Source organism: Mandrillus leucophaeus, unplaced genomic scaffold, assembly GCF_000951045.1.
Source record: "Mandrillus leucophaeus isolate KB7577 unplaced genomic scaffold, Mleu.le_1.0 Scaffold256, whole genome shotgun sequence".
NCBI classification, from domain to species: domain Eukaryota; kingdom Metazoa; phylum Chordata; class Mammalia; order Primates; family Cercopithecidae; genus Mandrillus; species Mandrillus leucophaeus.
This window is the reverse complement of record NW_012102654.1, coordinates 2631698-2643737: the sequence shown is the minus strand read 5'-3', so window position 1 is coordinate 2643737 and position 12040 is coordinate 2631698. Positions and strand designations below refer to the sequence as shown.

At 38.1% G+C, this 12040-nt stretch overlaps 1 protein-coding gene across 6 annotated transcripts in view; it reads right to left on the bottom strand.

The window, feature by feature from the left end:
* Positions 1-12040, bottom strand: part of ELP3 (elongator acetyltransferase complex subunit 3) — a 103394-nt gene that overhangs the window by 15750 nt on the left and 75604 nt on the right. The gene's annotated exons all lie outside the window — the stretch shown is intronic.

Genomic DNA, 12040 nt, shown 5'->3' with positions numbered 1-12040 from the left:
AAGCAAAACTTGACAGGACTTAAGGGAGAAATAAATAGTTCTACATTAAGACTTGGATACTTCAATATCCACTTTCAACAATTATTTTAAAAATTAAGATAAAAGATCAGTAAGGAAAGAGAGAACTAGAACAACACTTTAAACCACTTAAATCTAACAGACATATATAGAACATGCTACCACTAATAGCAGAATGCACATTTTCCACAAGTGCACATGGAACATTTTCCAGGATAGATCATATGTCAGGTCAAGAAAAGATGTCTTAATAAATTTAAAAAGAACTGAAATTATACAAAATGCCTTTTCTGATCACAAAGAAATGAAACTAGAATAACAGATGGAAACTGGAAAACTCATAAATATGCAGAAATTAACACATTCTTAAACAACCAATGGGCTAAAGAAGAAATCACAAGGAAAATTGGAAAACACCTTTAGCAAATGAAAGACAAAATGCAACATTCCAAAATTTATAGGATGCAGCAAAAACAGTGCTCAGAGGGAAACTTATAGCTGTAAATGCTCACATTAAAAAAGCAGATACATATGATCACATTTGGGATTTTAAAAGCAGATATATCTGAAATCAGTAACCTACTCTACACCTTAAGGAACTAGAGGGGGAAAAAAAAAAGAGCAAACAAAACCCAATGCTAGCAGAAGGAAGAAAAGAATAGAGTGAAGATAGAGAATTTTAAAAAAAGACCCAGGCATGGTGGCTCATGCCTGCAATCCCAGCACTTTGGGAGGCTGAGGCAGGCGGATCACGAGGTCAGATCGAGACAATCCTGGTTAACAAGGTGAAACCCTGTCTCTACTAAAAATACAAAAAAAAAAAAAAAAAAATAGCCAGGCGTGGTGGCAGGTGCCTGTAGTTCCAGCTACTCCAAAGGCTGAGGCAGGAGAATGGCATGAACCCGGGAGGCGGAGCTTGCAGTGAGCTGAGATCGCACCACTGCACTCCAACCTGGGTGACAAAGCAAGACTCTGTCTCAGTAAAAAAAAAAAAAAAAAAAAAAAGTAAAAACCAAAAGTTCATTCTTCGAAAAGCTCAACTAGCAATGTTTACCTTTGATTGGGTTAAAAAAGAGAAGACTCAAATCACAAAAACAGAAATAAAGAGGGGGCGTAACTACTCACTGTACAGAAATAAGAATTCTATAAGAAAATACTGTGAACAACTGTATGCCAACATGTTGGATAACCTAGATGAAACAAATTTCTAGAAACATATAAAAACTGACTCATAAACAGAAAGTCTACATAAATCTGTAACAAGAAACTGAATCAGTAATAAAAAATGTCCCAATAAGAGAAAGCCCAAAATCATATGGCTTTACTGGTAAATTCTATCAAACAATTGAAGAATTAATACTGACCCTTCTCAAATACTTGCAAAAAACTGAAGAGGAAGGACACTTTATAATTCATTTTATAAAGCCAGCATTACTCTGTTAGCAAGGCCAGATAAAGACACTACAAAGAAAACTTTAGACCATCATCCCCTTAAGAATACAGATGCCAAACTCCTCAACAAAATACTAGCAAACTGAATTCAGCAGCATATTAAAAGGATTATATACCAAAACCAAGTGGGATTTATCCCTGGAATGCAAGGATAGTTCAACACACAAAAATCAATGTAATACACCATAACAGAATTAAGTGGGGGAAAAAAAATCATACAATCAGCTCAAATGCAGAAAAAGCCTTTGACAAAACCCACAACCCATTCATGATAAAAACACCCAATAAATTAGCATAGAAGGGAACTTCCTTAACATTGTAAAGGTCATATGTGAAAAACTCACAGATAATAATATGCTCAATGGTGAAAAACAGAAACCTCTCCCCCTAAGATCAGAAGCCAGATAAGGTTGCCCTTTTCCACCACAGTACTTAAAGGTTCTAGTCAGAGAAATTAGGCAAGAATAAGAAATAAAAGGCACCCAAATTGGACAGGAATAAGTAAAACTATCTCTATTCAAGATGACATGATCTTATATGTAGACAATGCTAAAGAATCCACGCACATACAAAATTATTGGAGCTAATAAATCTAGCAAAATTGCATAACACAAAATCAATATGGAAGAAATGATAGTTTATTTCTATATGCTAATAATGAACAATTCAAAAACAAAAATTTAAAAATCTCACAATAGCATCAAAAGAATAAAATATCTAGGAATAAGTTTAAGCAAGGAGGTGCAAGACTGGCACATTGAAAACTACAAAACATTGCTAAAAGAAATTAAAGAAGACTAAATAAATGGAAGGCTATCCTGTGTTCATGGCCTGGAAAACTTAACGTTGTTAGATGATGATACCATCCAAAGCCATATAACGATTCAATGCAATCCTTATCAAAATCCCAATGGTGACTTTTGCTGAAATAAAAACAGCCATGTGAAAAATAATATGGAATTTCAAGGAACCCAGGATTGTCAAAAACAATCTTGAAAAAGAAGCACAAAGGTGGAGACTCATACTTCCCAATTACTACAAAGCTACAGTGATTCAAACAGTACAGTACTGATGTAAAGATGGACATATAGGCCAGCAAAATAGAACTGAGAGCCCAGAAATAAACTTTCACTTCTCTTTTCGACTGATTTCTGACAAGGGTGTCAAGAGCATTCAATGGAGAAAGAAAAGTCTCTCTCACAAGTGGTGCTAGAAAAACTGGATATCCACATGCAAAAGAATTAAATTAGACTCTTACCTTATATCATATACAAAAATGAACTCAAAATAGGTCAAAGATCTAAATTTGAGAGCTACAACTTTATATAAAGCCCTTAGAAGAAAACATAGAGGAAAATCTTCATGTCCTTGACTTTGGCAATGGTTTTTTAAATATAACACCAAAGACACAAATAACAAAAGTAAGATAGATAAACTGGACTTCATTAAAATTACAAACTTTTGTGCATCAAAGGAAAGTAGCAAGAAAGTGAAAAGGCAACCCACAGAATGGAAGAAAACATTTGCAAATCACATATTTTATGAAGGTCTAATATTCAGAAAATATGAAGAACCCCTACAACTCAACAACAAAAAGACAAACAATCCAGTTAAAAAATGGGCAACAGACCCAAATAGACCTCTAAAGAAGATAAAAATGACAAAGACATTCAACATCAGTAATCATTACAGAAATATAAGTCAAACCTCCTACAGAATGCCACTAGGATGGCTATAAAAAAAAAAAAAAAAGAAAAATCTTCAGTGTTGGCAAAGATGTAGAGAAACTGAAATCCTTGTGCACTGTGGCCACTGTGGGAATGAAAAACAGGGCAGTTACTGTGGAAAATAGTTTGGTGTTTCCTCAAAAAGTTAAACATAGAGTTACAATTTGACTTAGCAATTACACTTCTGGGTATATGTGCAAAAGAAATGAAAGCAGAACTCAAACAGGTTTTTGTCCACCCTGCAATATTATTGACAATAGCCAAAAGGTGGAAACAACCGAAATGTCTATCGGACTGATGGATGATAAGCAAAATGTGGTATATACATGTAACGGAATATTATTGTGCCATAACAAGGAAGCAAATTCTGAGACATGCTACAGCACGGATGAGCACTGAAGACATCATGGTAAGTGAAACAACACAGACATAAAAGAACAGATATTCTATGATTCCATTTCACAGAGACAGAAAATAGATTAGAGGACTGTGGGGGGAACTGGGAGTTACTGCTTAATGGATTCACAGTTTGTTTAGGGTGTTAAAAATTTTAGAAATAATGGTGATGGTCATACAACATTGCAAATGTAAATAATGCCACTGATTTATACACTTAAAAATGGTTAAAATGGCAAATTCTGCTTTACATATGATTTATCAACTCCCCAAATGAAAAAAAGTTTTCTTACAGTGCATAAAATTTCTCCATGTGTTTGTAGGGGGAGAATAAATATCTAAGGGTAGGAAAGCTCCAGAGGGAAACCATGTATCCTCAGCCCCAAAACAGGCTTCTATGTTCCATCATCTGGAAGAAAAATATAAATGGCCAGCATGTGCACCTAAAGCATCAGGTATAAAATAGGGTTGCAAGGGGAAAGAGAGAGGCATGTCCTCATGGAAGAGAGATGGCACACAAAGGGTCAGGTGCAGGCTGAGTTTTGTTGGACCTGCCAAGCTCTGCCTAGGAAAGTGTGAGGTGTGATTGTGTTGCCATGCCTGACTATATGAAAATCTGATACTAGAGTTGGGACAAGAACTCTTGAATTTAGGTCTACCCAAAGGGTCTATCTTTGGAGAAGGCATTAGAGGTACTGGATGCCTACTAATCACAAAGCAATGGAGATGTATTCCACCACTACAGTTGACAGCATCAAAAGATGGCTGCCTTCTCCCTTACAGAGATAGAATTCACTTCCTTTCCCCTTAAATCTGGCCTGGCCCAGTGACTCCAACCAACAGAACAGGGTAGAAGATACACTGTGGTAGGCTGTCTCTAAAATGACTCCCAAAGTTCATCCCCTAGGGTATTCACAGACTTGTGTAATCCCTTCCCCTTGAGGGTGAGCTGGACTCATTAACACTCTTCTGAGATTAGGTTATAAAAATACCACGGCTGCCATCTTGAATGGGCTCTCTCTCTGATCACTCCCACTGAGAGAGCAAGCTGTCACATCATGCGATAAGCAGCCCTACAAAGGGGCCCACGAAGCATGGCGAGGAACCACAGCCCCAAGACAAACAGCTTGTGAGGAACCGATGCCTGCCAAAAACTGCACAGTGAACTTGGGAGGGGATCCTTCAGCTGCAATGGACTCTTGAGATGATTATGGCCCCAGCTGACACCTTGACTGCAGCCTTGTGAGAGATGTTGAGCCAGAGGCACCCAGCTCAGTCACTCTCAGATTCCTGATCTACAGAAACCATGAGATAAGAAATGCTTGTTGTTTCAACCACTAAGTTTTTGGGTAATTTATTACACAATGACAGATAACTAATATAGACATTCTAGGACTTCTAAGACCAGGCCTTTGCTCCTTCCTCTTAGAACCCAAGCTATTGTGCTATTAAGAAGCCCAAGCCACATGGAGCAGACACATGGACAAGAACCAAGCTGCTCATGTGGACAGCCTCAGTCAGAAGGGAAACTTCAGACACACCATCCCAGCCAACTGACTGCCATTTAAGCCACCCCAGCTGAGGCCCTTGACATCACAGAACAGAGATCCCCTCTATGCCCTGCTGAATTTCTGACCCACAGAATCATTCAGCAAATAAAATGGCTGTTGTTTGAAGCCACTAAAATTTGGGGTGGTATGTTATATAATAATAACCAGAACAAACACTAATTATTAGGATTTGCAGTGAGGCAACAGATCACACATGTAGAGATCTGGGGCATGTGGACTGCTTTACTGAACCCCAGCAATTTATTCATGAATAGTGGACAAGTGGACAGTGGTCTGCTTAGGGACTAGAGGATGGGGTGCATAAGGAAATGATCCCATGGCCACAAACTACCATTCGAAGTCTAACAGGCACTGTCTTAGAAATGTGAGTTGTTGGTCAGAGACAACAGCTTAAGCCAGGCCAACTAAAGAATAAGAAATTCCTTGCATGTGTTCTGTTGGAATCAGAAATCTCTAAACTAAAAGGCTCCACAAAACTAGTATCTTGGTTGCTGCTAAGCAAGGCAGCACCAATACTTTCCAGCATTATTCAATAATACCTGTTCACCCAAAGAAGAACCTGCCAAATCCCTGCCTCTAACAGATCTAAAATAGAAAAGCTTTATCAAACTGAATGAATTAAGGCAATGTCAAATATTTAGAGAAAAGAACAGTACTATTCATATTAAAGTTACATTGATAAGAAATCAACATTGCAACAAAATATTAAAACAGACTTTCTGAGAGACAGCTGGTAGTGAGTAGTGTAGGGTAGGCCGCTTTTGGAGAGGGCTTGCTTCCTCAGAAAAAAGCCTGTGAAGTGTCTAATTTTAAATAAAGGTAGTCATTCATCTCAAAGCTCCCAGACCTTTCAGGAATGTTATTAGGAATCACATAATATAACCCTATTCCTCCTAAGCAAAAGCATAAGACCATCATTCCCTATATCCATAAACTAAGAGGAACAAGAATGGGGAGAAAGTCTACAAATCTGTTGTGTGTCTACACTGGCAAGGCTGGACTACAAGATCTCAATGTGCACACTCTGAAACGTAAGAGGATGGACTGCATGAACCTGGGATTAGCAACGGCATTTGCCAAATGCTGTTCTTCAAATGCCAATCAGCCATTCCAAATCAGTATCACTAGCTTCTGCCTGGGAAACGTCACAAAAATTCAGTTGCCTCCAAGATCCAAACAGTAGAAACTCATTAGTGGCCTAGTCAATAATATTCAAAACATGTGTACTAATTAACATAGTCTGTGATGCCAAGTGAGAGATGGTCTGATGCACTTGATGTGTGGTGTACTACAAACTGGTACCTGACTCACCTTCAAATGAGTAAATGTCAAGTCATGGAATACAGATTCCTGGGCGGAGCTACGCAACAATGCTGCCACAGTGTGGCTGCAAGACACCAACTAGCAAACATCTAGCTAATTCATTATCTGGCAAAATAGTATTCCATGTCATCAATTCCAGTCTGATTAATAATGATGCTGAAATTGAGTTCTTATAGTAAAGAGATACTTTATATTGTATCTATTGTCTTTAAAAAGATATTAATAATGATTTTAAAAATACTACTGGAACGTACACCAAAAAAGAAACATATATGATCATTGTTAGAATACCGAAATGGAACGGAGGAATATACAAAACCCAGAAAATGTACATTTAATTAGGGGACATTTAGGGGATAATTTGTCACAAAGATAAATGATGTAAAGGACTAAAGCACAGAGTACAAAAGGGCAAACACTCTTTCCCTTCCTTTCTGAGAAGCCCTAGACTAACACGTGCAGGTGCCACAAACTGGTCTGCATTTGGCCGGCTTCCTGCGTCCGTTAGCAAATAGATACACTACAATGAAGAAATGCTTTTCCGGGCATTTTGGTAAGGATTACGAGTCCATTTTCAGACAAACCTAGTTACAAATGTACCCTTCTTGTCAACCAGATTATAATGCAAGGAATAAAACTACCTTCACCTGAAACTGAGGGAGATGTGTAGTAGCCTGGGAGACAGGTGAAGATCTAATAAGTAGATCTCAACCATTTATAATTTAAATGTTTCAACAAAACAACTGCTATTTTCTGCCCACATATGATTTTATTAATCAGTGGCTCTGGCAAACAAGACCATTAACTGCAGCCCTAGAAAGCCATACTGGATTGTATAAGGCACAAGTACATTTATTTTCTGACCAGGAGGCACTGTGATGTAGTTTTAGGATGATATAACTAAGACCTTCGTGATTAAGGATGATTTCATCTCCATAGTGACTCGTTTAATCACTGTATATTTAAATTCTTCTCTCCTCTCCCCTTCTCTGGCTTTTTAATAGATTTAAACAAAATGGCTATCAGTCTCTGACTTCAGTGATTTCTGTCATCGACCATTCAGACATTTTCCTCATTTCTCACCATCACTGTGCGATCCATTGGCCTTGTACGATTCTTGGCCAATGGCCATATTAATTTTCTACTTGAAAGGACACAAATAGAATAGTGCTTATGATGAAGGTAGTCAGAGGAGCTTGGGGAATAGTTGGTCATCTTGCTGCATAGCAATTAGCTTGGCAAACTGAAAGTTTAGTCACACGATTGGATCTGATACCTAGCCAAAATTGCCAGAAGAAAAAAACTCATTCTGTTGGGGGTGTTAAATGGCTTTTTAAATAGTGACTATCACAGTTATATTTGCCCTTTTGGAAATGGTACAGGCAGTGTGACATCAGAGATCTCCGTTTCCATGGTGATTATTAGTGATGGCATTTCAGATGTTGTGGTTAGTTTCTCTAGTATAATTCCTTGTACTTTACATCGTAAGAGAGGAGACACAAAAACTGCTCATGTTAACATTTTTAAAGGAAAGAATACTGATCATCCAAGTAGATAAACATCATGGTTTCTGAGTAAATATAATTTGTTAACCTTGAACAGATGTGTGTTGACAGAAGATATATGGGTTAAGCTGGCAAATGATATCACTTGGAATTAATAGGGACTAATTAATTGCTTAGATATTTGGCAGCAATTAGCTGTTATTTTTTGCCTACACATTATTTTATAAACTGGTGGTTCTCATAACACTGATTTGTCCATTTTAATATGTAAAAAAAGAATATTTTCTTACTGTGAAGTAATTATTCTTAGTTACGAACTAATCTGCAGTCTAAGTAAGGAGAAAACTTATCTTCCTCTGCAGTCAAAGACAATCAATGAGGGGAAGGTGAGTGAGTTTCCTACAGCCCAACACGAACATTCACGCAGGGCAGGGTGACATTTCACACGCCTTCTTTTTTCATATGTCTCTTCATTTCATACGTGACCCCTCAACACACGGTGATTTTGATGCTGATGAAACTGAACATTTCATTTTTACTTTAATTTTCACATTTAGAGTTGATGGTTCACTTTAAAACACAGTTCACTAAGAAAAAAACAGAATAAACCTAAAGGCCTCTCTTTCAAGAAATTGCTTTGTTTGATTTTGATACACGAGAAAGTTTTCCATTTTCTCATGTAGCCATAAAGGTAGTCATCTTTTTAAAAAGATAATCTGCTATAAAATACACAGTGTATACCTATAAACAAAGTCTATTGAAGTAGCACAGATAAAAAACCAATTTGTTTTTAAATACAGAAAAAAGAATATCCAGAGTCTTTCTATAGTGACTCAAATCAGATCTACTGTGTAGCTCATAATATTGTTTAGAGGCTGAATCCAAGATTATAAACCCAAGTTACAGAGAAAATCTGCTGGCAAGATGAAGGGAAGTCATAATGAATCAAAATGCAATTAAAAAAAATTCGACCTAAATGCATTACTCTTACACAAGAATAACCAAAATGATAAATGATTCTGTCTTTCCCTTACTCAAGCTTACTATTTATGCCAGGACAGAACATCTAGGCCACCACTGTGTACAACTTATACAAAAGCCTACATACCTGGAACAAGGATGGATTTACAAACTGAGGACAAGGTTGGAAAAAAAGTAAACACTTAGGTCAAACAGTATTGCCAGTTGTGACCTAAGTTAATAGGCATTCACAAAGCCTAGGATTAATTACCTACGGGAAACTATCAACATCTTTATCAGCAAACACCCAACTTACAATGAGACTGATATCTATTACTGATGAAATTAGAGTCCCTTAATATGGCACAGAAAAGGTCCCACCTACAATTTAATCATCAGGAAAACATAATTGGTCATGTTGAGAACTAAAGAAGATACTAAGGGGTGGAATTCTAGAGTCAGAACTGTAAAAGATAACCACATCCATTTTTTTAAAATAAGGAAATAAAGGCCCATGGAGAGCAAGTAAAATTATCCTAGATCACAAGAAGAGCTACTGGCAAAGCAGGAATGGAATCCTGGCCACCTGTCCTCCCCACCCCCATCCCCCCACCCAAATCAGTGCCTCTTCTCAGCTAATCCAATGAGGTAACATTGACAAAATGCAGCCCACAGACACCAGCACTATCATAAAGAGATTTTCATTCTAAGGATTAATTTATGGAGAATAACTGACTATTTACAAAAAACTAAAACACATGTACACACAACACTGTACTCATATCAGAGAAACCAAAGTCAAAATGCAAAAACCAGAAAAACACAACATTAAAAGCATGATATAATAACAAGCTCTTCACATCTGCCCTCCTTGAAGTTCTGAATAATGGACTAACTTCTCCAGCATCTGATTCAGAAACTTACACAGAACAGTAATAGATTACTCAATTGGAGAAATAAAAATGCATCATCCAGACAGCAAGTGTTCTTAGTTCTTTCATTTGAAGTGACCAGTGCTTAAGTCAAACAGAAAGTCCAGGCTTACATAGTTTTCCCTATAGAGAGCAATGGTGGGGCTTCCAGGCAGGGTGACAGGAAGTAATGCTTATGGCATCCTTCCTCCTGAACTCACTAGAGTCCCAAGAAGGCATTCCAGAACTGTTCCTACAGAAACCCACTGGCCAAAAGAAACCCCTTGTATAGAAATGAAGTAGATCTATCATACCAGCCGACAAGAGAAAGGTTCTTCCCTGTTAATTTGAGCAAGTCTCTTCTTGTTATTTGAGAAACTCTACATGCAGATGATCTGAAATTGAGCTATTATTTAGACTATGATAAAAAGCTAGGGAGATAGATATGCCAGAAAGAGGACATATGCCGATTTCCACTTAGAAAATGGAAATCACCCTGCTCATAAAAAGCAGAAACTGAGGCTCTTATGAACAACTGGATATGACCTCAGGCAAGTCAGGGGTCCTCTCTGCATGCAACATTGTAAAAAGACACAGATGTCATGAAGGCAGATGAAATAATGCAGAGCAGTGATAGAATATGCCTGCTCTTCAGTTTTAACGTTGATTAGGTTCCCACAGACACCAGAAAGTTGCATGACTATTATCAGACCCCAGGAGTGCAGCACTGCCAGAATCACAGAGCGTTATGATTATCTCAGTGACTGAAAAGAGAATACACTTGAAAGAGAATACTAAAGCCTTGCTTGTGTATAAAGTGTGGTCTGAAGACGGCGTAGGTATCACCTGGGAGCACAGGCCCCACCCAGGCCCACTGAGTCAGAGTCTGCATTTTAGCAAGATCTCCAGGTGATTTGTAAGCACACTGAAGTTTCACAAGCACTTTACTAGAACACTGACAGTGCTCTGACAAAAGGGGCCATGGAAATTTCAGGTGTTATCAACTCTACACAGATGCATGTGCAGAGGCGTTCCAAGTCAGTCTGGCCCTTGCCTGCTACATCTGATCAACCACAGGTTAAACAGTTGAGAAGTAAACCTTTTTTTATTACAGGTAACAGTACCAATCAAGTGAGCCTGGTTTAGTTACCTCTTCTTTCTGTGAAAGATAACAGAAAAAATAAATAAATAAATAAAGCTGGACATGTTAAAAAAAAAAAAAAGCTTTTAGGAATCTGTCTGGATAATGCCAAAAACCTCAACCACACTAAATGATTATAAGTGAGCCTGAGTTATTACATTTTCATAATTAAAATCATTAAAACCCGAGCATGGGTATTGATTTACTGATTGGCAATGACTTATTATTATTTTTTAAAAAAAACCTCATTTCAACTTTCATTTTCAGAAGAGATGATGTTCTCAGAAGGCGTATCTGAGCTTTAGGAACGTTGTAGTATTCGAGTGGGAAAACAAACATGCTGGGTGAAAAATAACCTACATTTTGATCATGGCTCTTACCCTGTTAGCTTCTACTGGGAACAGTGATTTCTGTAAGGGTTCACTACGGAACAGCAGATGTGAAAGGGGTCTACGTCATTTCTTGCTCCACTCACACACGCTGTACTGGGTTTTCCTTTTCATGCCCACTTCCCCAGTGACCTGCTGTCCTAGATAAGAAATGGGGAAGCTCCTGATGGGGTTCAGAACACACTACCCCAAAAGACGGTGCCTTGGCATACTGAGTATCTTAAGGTGAAGGAATCAGAAAATGGCGTATGCAGGAAGGACCCTCTGACTTTCCCCTTTCTTCTCCCGACACAGGTCATGAGATGCTTATGAGGGAGGTGCCCTCACACCACCTGGAGCAAACAAACATCTTCACTGCTGAAGGCAGAGGGGGTACCTTGAGGAATCTAAATGAACAGGCCTTGCTAAACATCCCCGTTTCTCACCCTTAGCTCTTACTCCTGTGTCCTGTCATATTTTTTCATGACTTTGCACTCGTATAAAAACACTCAGGTTCAGCCATTTCTTAGGGTCTTCATTTCCTTATGAAGGCTTTCCTGTTCCATAAAATTTATATACAATAAATGTGTATGCTTTTCCCCTGTTAATCTGCCTTTGTCAGTTTAATTTTCAGACCCAGCCAGGGACCCTAAGAGGGCTGGGGAAAA